The sequence below is a fragment of the Myotis yumanensis genome, unplaced genomic scaffold (genome assembly GCF_028538775.1).
Source record: "Myotis yumanensis isolate MYYU_CA2020_CCGP unplaced genomic scaffold, mMyoYum1.0.hap1 SCAF_16, whole genome shotgun sequence".
Taxonomy (NCBI): Eukaryota; Metazoa; Chordata; class Mammalia; order Chiroptera; family Vespertilionidae; genus Myotis; species Myotis yumanensis.
Window position 1 is genome coordinate 16,846,894 of NW_027223767.1, and position 7,271 is coordinate 16,854,164.

The following is a 7,271-nucleotide window of genomic DNA, read 5'->3' on the forward strand; positions in this document are numbered from 1 at the left end:
CATCGCTGTGTCTGCCTCCAGACTCCCCAGGGCCATCCCAGCCTTGGGCAGACGCCGAGGCACCCAGGCAGCTGTGTGTTGGGGAAGCAGTCATGCCGTCTGTTTGTAAATGTCACTTTGTGAATTTCGTGATTGTCTGAAGCTCTTAGGTGCCTCTGCCTGGCTGTGCTGATTGAACTTCAGATACTAAAACTCATTCTTCTCGAGCCTTGTCGTTGTCGCTTGAATGAAAACATCTCTCTGCTTTGGGGAGACAGATTACTCAGCAAAGTTGTATAATTTTTCTCTCAGCCAGAGTGAGGTCATCTTGGAGCCCCTGGGGGAGAAGGCCCCCCAGGAGAAGCCAAAGGACAGCTGACAGCCCTGTCGGTCAGGGGAGCTGGCTTCTGACTTGCATTGCCAGGGGGCTGTGGATGGAGCCTGTAAATATAAGATTGGGAGCGGATGGTGTCCTGCAAGCCCGGGCAGCCCAGCCCAACATCCAGTGTGGCCGCTTCCCACTCTACCCCTGAGGGCTGAGCTTCCCGTGGCCCAGGCTTGTCCGAGAACGGTCCTGCTGCTATTTCTATTGCTCGTGGCTGGAGCCTCTGCAGGGTGCCGAGTACTGCTTGCTCCCCTGCCCTCTGCCACACACAGCCTTCCCTGGGAACTGCTATACCCACATCATGTTTATGTGGCTTTCATGTTCTCCATTTTCTTCTCAAGTGGACTGAAAAGCTCCATGAGGGCAGGGTCCCTGTTAGGGGTTCTCTGCCCTGTCCTCTTCCTACATTAACCTGGGCTGGGGCCCATCTTTGGAATGTTCTCCTCACAGGGCAGGACCCTGCCCCTCCTGAGGCCCAGCTCAACGCCATCGCCTGCTGCAGTCTCCCTGGCAGCACATTTGCCGCTGCATCACAGTGACTGCTGGCATCCTGCCGGCCCCTGGCTTGTCCCTGTTTCAGGGAGCCCCGCTCTGTAAGCATCACCTGCCTTTCTCACCCGTCCTGGCCTCCTTAAAGGCAGAGACCATCTCATTCACCCCACTCACTACCATGTGCTCACAACGTGCACAGTGGGCCTGCAGGAAAGAGGGCCGGTGGCACTGACCTCTTTGCAGCCACAGTTACAGACAGGCTAATCCGAAAGTGAGATATTCATGCTATGGAGATGCTCCCTGGGTGACTCAGAAAACATTAAGCAAATTTTTTAAAATTAAAAAACAATTAGTCCCAACCTCAAGCTAATGGCCGGATGAGCTCCGCAGCCAGCAGATGTGGTTCTCATGAGGAAATAATGAGGATGAGAGCAACCCCCGTGCCTGCCTGGAGCTCTGCCGCTCAGAGCCCGTTCACACCCCGTGTCCTCGTTAATCCCCAGCAAAACCCCGCCAAGCAGGCAGGGCAGGCACTCTGCCGTTGGTGTGGATTAAGGAGCAGGCCCAGAGCTTCAGCCGCCGCCCAGGTTCATGCAGCCAGCGTCTGGCCCGGCCCGGCCTTTTCTCCCCGCTTCCATTCCCTGCCCACAACCTTGACCGTGCAGCGGCTCCTCGCTCTTGCTCCAGTCCCTGCCCTGGGTCCCAGCTCTGCAGAGCAGGCTCGGCTGTCAGGTGCAGAGTCAGGTGCTGAGCGGATGCCTGCCCCCAGCACAGCCCTGAGCCTCTACCCACTTTCGGAGCGTGCTGAGCCCTCCGTAGAGCCCTGCCCATCGCGGGAGCTGGTCTTTCAGACTCGGTGACACCTGGTGACACTCCTGCGCAGGCCAAGTGCAGAAAGGAAAGTAAGTTGCTTTCAGGGTTGTAGTTTGTCATCTGGACCTGGGACCCCGGAGGCCATTCCAAATCTGAGAGGCAAGACACAGAAGTCAGGAAGTTAAAACAAGATTTAGAAAGCTCGAGACCAGACTGGCAGAGTTGTCACTGCCCTTGGGTGGGTGACAGGGACCTGCCAGTGGTGCCTTAATTACTCTCCCTGGGGCTGGGGCTGGCAGCGCCCGGGTCCTGCCCTCCTGGAGGTGCCAGGCTGACGGTTCCCGGCTGTGGTGATCAGGCTTTTCCTGCACATGGGAGTTTGCAGGCTGCTAACTGTGCCAGAAAGTCTGGCTTCAAATCTGTGAGGAGCCCGGGTAGATGAAGAAAATGAATTAGGCTCCTATTGCTAGGTTGAGAGCTCAGTGCAAGTCAATGTGCCCCCTGGTGGTACACGAAGTGGGAGAACTGGCCTTTCACGATATTAGCAGTTTTAACGGAGGTCGCATAAGACTTGGCCCACCCTGCCCTGGCCGGTGTGGCTCAGTTCGTTGGAGTGTTGTCCGTGCACTGGGAGGTCATGGGTTCGATTCCGGTCAGGACACATACCTGGGTTGTGGGTTTGATGCCCGCCCGGAGTGTGAATGGGAGGAAACTTCTCTCTCTCTTCTCTCTCTCTCTCTCTCTCTCCCCCTCTCTCTCTGTCTCCTTCTTCTCTCCCTTCCTGCCTCTGTAAAATCAATAAAAAAAGTTATAAAAAAAAAAGACTTGGCCCACCCACCTGCACTGCTTCCTGTCCCCATCACACACGAGCTTGGCGAAGCACCCCCTACTGGAAGTCATTATTAAAACATGATCTATTTATAGGGAATTTTAATGGGTACATCATTACATAAACTCAAGAACACCCTGTTCAAATCATGATCCAGAAAACCGCACGGATGGCGGCGAGGCCCAGCCCTGTGGTCTTGTCCCCACCACCATCTCATGAGTTTTAGCAGAACCGCCGCTCGGTGTCAGTGCCACTCAGAGCAGTCAGCATGCTCCTTGGCAAGGCACGGGGCGAGGCTTCGAGAAGGGAAATGGAGGGTCTGGAGTCGTTAAAATCTGTGAAGCAAGATAGGAACATCAGAGAAATAAGAACTCAATGCAAGCTTTAGGAAGCTCCAGACAAGACCGGTACGCTTCCCACTGTCCTTGGGGCAAAATGGGGGCAGAATCCTACTCACTCTCATGAAACTCTGTGAGGGCGGATGAGATGGTGCAGATGAAGTGCTAGCCCAGAACCCGCACACTGCATGGGCCCGGGGAGAGCTCACTGCTGTTATTGTTGTCACTGGGATCACAGGCACCAGTGGCCACGGGAAGGCACAGTTGAGGTTTCTGCAGGAGTGGGGAGGTGAGCATTTCAGGCCAGGTCCGTGGGGGTGACGGGAGGCTATTTGAAGGAGGTGAGCTTTGAATGACTGAATCTCAGCTTCCATCGGTCTCACCTGTCACCTGGCCTTACAGATGGGCTGGGACACCGCCTTTGTTGAGCTGTTGCTTCAGGACCCCCTGCCTGTGGAGTGGTGGGTTAGGGAGGCCTGAGCAGCGCCCTCCTTCCCTGAGAGCTGAGGTCACAGCTCTGGCTGGTCTGGGCTGTGTGTGGCTAAGTGCACTGCAGCCCTGGCCTGGTGGGAGGAGGGGCAGCGGCTAAGTGGTTTCTGAAAAAGGGCAAAAATGATGGGAAAGGCTTTGGGATCCTCTGGGAATCAGAGCTGCGGCAACAGCAGCTGCTACCATCGCTGGAAACGTTTTTCCTTGAGTGCCAGAGCGCGCCCACAGCCATCCCTGCCAGCGCGGAGCAGCGCGGCCCACGGAGGGGCCCGGGACCCTCGGAGGCAGGGGAGGCAGCTCTCCCCACACCACCCAACTCTCCCTTCAAGTAGCAGCGGCCCGGAGCTCATCGCGCCCCGCTGTTAGGGGGTGTGCCTGCGTCTAGCTGGTGAGTCCCCTTCTGTTATTTGGTGGCCAACGCAGCTGTTAGCTGTGGAATGGCATCGCGAGCTGCCCAGAGCTGGGCCCTGCCATCTGCCAGCTGTGTGACTATGGGCAGTTCCGCTAGCCTCTCAGCGCCTCAGTGATCGCATCTGAAAACTGGGAGCATAACAGTGTCTGCCTCAAAGGCGGCTTGAGGCGTAAGGGAAGCTGGAGCTGCGGTGCACTCAGCCTGGCTAATCGCAGGCGCTTGGTAAGTGATAGCGGAGGTCGCTGTTACCCACGGGCTGTGTTTGCACCAGAGTCATCTGGGCGAAGAGCCCGCGGCCGCTGCCAGGGCCAGCGGTTTGTGGCTGGAGGTTTCAGGGGTTGCTCTCTCTGGAGTGAAGGCGGGCAGGGGCCCTGGGTTCTTGTCCCGGCTCCATTCTCTCTTTCGGGATTTGGCAGAGTCCCTCTGGCTCTTCGTCCGTGGGTTGTGAAGCGCCCAGCTCTCCATCTCTCTTTAGGAGGCCGGGGGGACAAGAATGACCAGGGCCTGCAGGGAGCGGGGGGCAGAGAGAAGCTTGGGCAGACGGGGCAGCGGGAGAGCCACGCCCTAGGACGGCTCACTTGGATTGGGGAGAGGAGCACGGAGGCTTCTCCCGGGGGCTGGGCAGTGTCCTTCCGGTCTTTGCCGGGCAGGTACTTCTGTCAGGACTGGCCTTTAGTTTAAATGGTGAGTTTGTGAATCTTGTATAAAGCAGAACAACCATCTCCTTCAGACACCCCGAGTCGCTGTTGGAATGCCCCCATCACTGTAGAAGGTTTGACAGTGACAGGGGGGTTGCCAATGGGGCTCACCTGCTGGACGCATCCCAGGCCTGGCAGTGACAGACTATCCTGTCCCTGTCCACCTCCCCGCCCAGAGCAGATGGCCCCTCAGTCCTTACCCTGCTCTCTCCTCTGGGAGAAGCTTGGTTTTTGCAGGGAACCAGGTGCAGGGCGTGCAGAACAGATCCAGGGTTTGTTGACGGACTGAGTGGGTTGCTTCATATTTACTGGGTCGGGTTAGATTTGGGTTGATCAGAGGAAGAAGAGGAAGAGGGGGAGCTGCTAAGAAGGATCATTGCCAGAACGTTGGTAGGTGCTCTCTTGTTGGCCTGTTAAGAGCTGCTAGCCAGGCAGCAGGCTTATTCTTGGTTTTGTGACCAGCCTTATTCAAGGGGAGACATTCCTGGGCGAGCCAGTCCTGGCGTAGGGCCTGGGTGTTATTTATACTTCGTTTGGGTTTTGAACTTCCTGGGACACTTGTTTGAGCAAGAGGGTGGCGCAGGTTTGGGGCTTCGGAGTGGAAAGGCATTGTCCCCAGCCGCCTGGCCCCAGCGCCGAGGGTCTGATTGGCCCCCAGGCTCCGGTGTGAGGTCTGGGGCTGAGTTTCCTGGCTGAGAAGGATCCCCAAACCTTCCCGAGAGCTGGTGGAGAGCTGGAGATGCTCTGGAGCCAGGCTGCCTGGGAGCCAACGCAGGTCTGTTTCTTACTGTGTGACCTCGAACATGATGTAACCATTCGGCGCCTCAGTGTCTTTCTCTGTAAAATATGTGCCTCCTAGAGCTGTGGGAATGAAGTGAGTGAGGCCTGTGCAGGGTTAGAACAGTGCTCACCTTTGCACAGCATGTGCTCAAGCACATCAGTTATTTTCATTCTTTCTAGTCACCTGTGCCTGTTATTTTTATAAAAACATATATTTCTGTTGCCCTGGCTGTTGTCTCAGTGGTTAGAGCGTTGGCCCGCACTCCAAAGGGTTTCAGGTTTGATTCTCAGACAAGGGCACATAACTGAGTAGTAGGTTTGATCCCCAGCTCCAGTCTGGGCATGTGCAGGAGACAACCAGTCGATGTGTCTCTCTCACATGGATGTTTCTCTCAATCTCCCTCCCACCCTCCCTTCCTTCCTCTCTCCCTCCCTCCCTCTTTCTCTAAAAAAGAAAAAAAACAATGGGAAAATATCCTCGGATGAAGAGGAACAACAACAACAACAAAAAAGGTTTTTTTTTAAATTGATTTTTAGAGAGAGAGAAAAGGAGAGGGAGAGGGAGAGAAACATCCATGTGAGAGCGAAACATGATCTGAGCCCAACCAATTGAGCCACACTGGCCAGAGCCTCCTGTGCCTATTAAATGGTGACAGGCTCCCTGTACAGTGAACAGTCCTTGACAGGAAGTTATCTTCTGGAAGCACAGACTAGTGACCAGGGTCAGCCTTCTGGAGCTTTTCATGGCTTCCTACCATCCGCACAATAATACCCACATCCTGTGGCCTTGGCATTCAAGGCCAACAGCCATCTGGTTCTGACCTCGCTGCTGATCCTCCAGTCCCACTGGCTTTCTCTTCATTGGCTTCTCCAGGGGTCCTCTCTCTCTCCCCCCGGCCTAGCCCAACCCTACTCCCCTCCAGGCCCAGCTCATCGGCCACCTCCTCCATGCAGCCTTCTTCAGCACCCTGGCCCCTCCTGCCATCCCCACACCTGAGCCACACCTGGTTTCTGTCTCAGATGGGGTCTGAGTCCTCTGGGTTTCCCCAGCACAGGGCCAGGCACTCAGCAGGACTCAGTAGGCGGGTGTTGAGTGATGGCTGAATGAGTGTGTGAGTGGTTGCAAGTGGGGCTTCCTGTGGCCAGGAGCACTTCCTGCTGCAAGGTTTCCACCTGATGGATGAATCAGAGAAAGACTCTGGTCCTCCGGGAAGTAGAATAACAGGCAGGAGGGGAAATGGGCCGGCAGCCAGCTGTCTGTCCTGTTCACGGGAACAGAGCTAAGAGAGTGCCTCACTCCCCCAGGGATCGGGGCATTGGATCACAGCTGATTTATTGCAGGACCCCGCCATGTGCGCTGGGTTTTACTGCCTGAAATTTCACTGGAAAATGCATGTCTCGACAGTAAGAGCTGGAGGTGGGATTTGAATCAGGATAAGTGTGGTTTCAAGGCTTGTAGTCATACTCGTCCCCTTCTTCAACATACTGCAAGTTAAAAAAAAAAATAAAGAAAATGCACGTCTCAAGACCTAGGCCCTAAGACAGTGATGGCGAACCTATGACACGCATGTCAGAGGTGACACGCGAACTCATTTTTTTGGTTGATTTTTCTTTGTTAAATGGCATTTAAATATATAAAATAAATATCAAAAATATAAGTCTTTGTTTTACTATGGTTGCAAATATAAAAAAATTTCTATATGTGACACGGGACCAGAGTTAAGTTAGGGTTTTTCAAAATGCTGACACGCCGAGCTCAAAAGGTTCGCCATCACTGCCCTAGGAAGTGAGAAGCAGAAGGGACTGTGCGAAGACGGCCTTCAGGGACCCATGGCCAACGAGCTGGGCCACTCTGGAGGGGGAGGAGCATGACCAGTGCAGGGATTAGGGGGTGTGGAGGAGACTGGACCCCAAGGGAGGTGGCATCTGAAGAAAAGGAGGAGAAAGCACCCCAAGGAGAGGCACAGCAGGAGCAAAGGCCATTGAGATGTGGGCAGCCCTGGCCCCAGGGTGTGGGGATGCCCAGCCAGATGGAGGGAAGAGCAGGAGGTGAGGT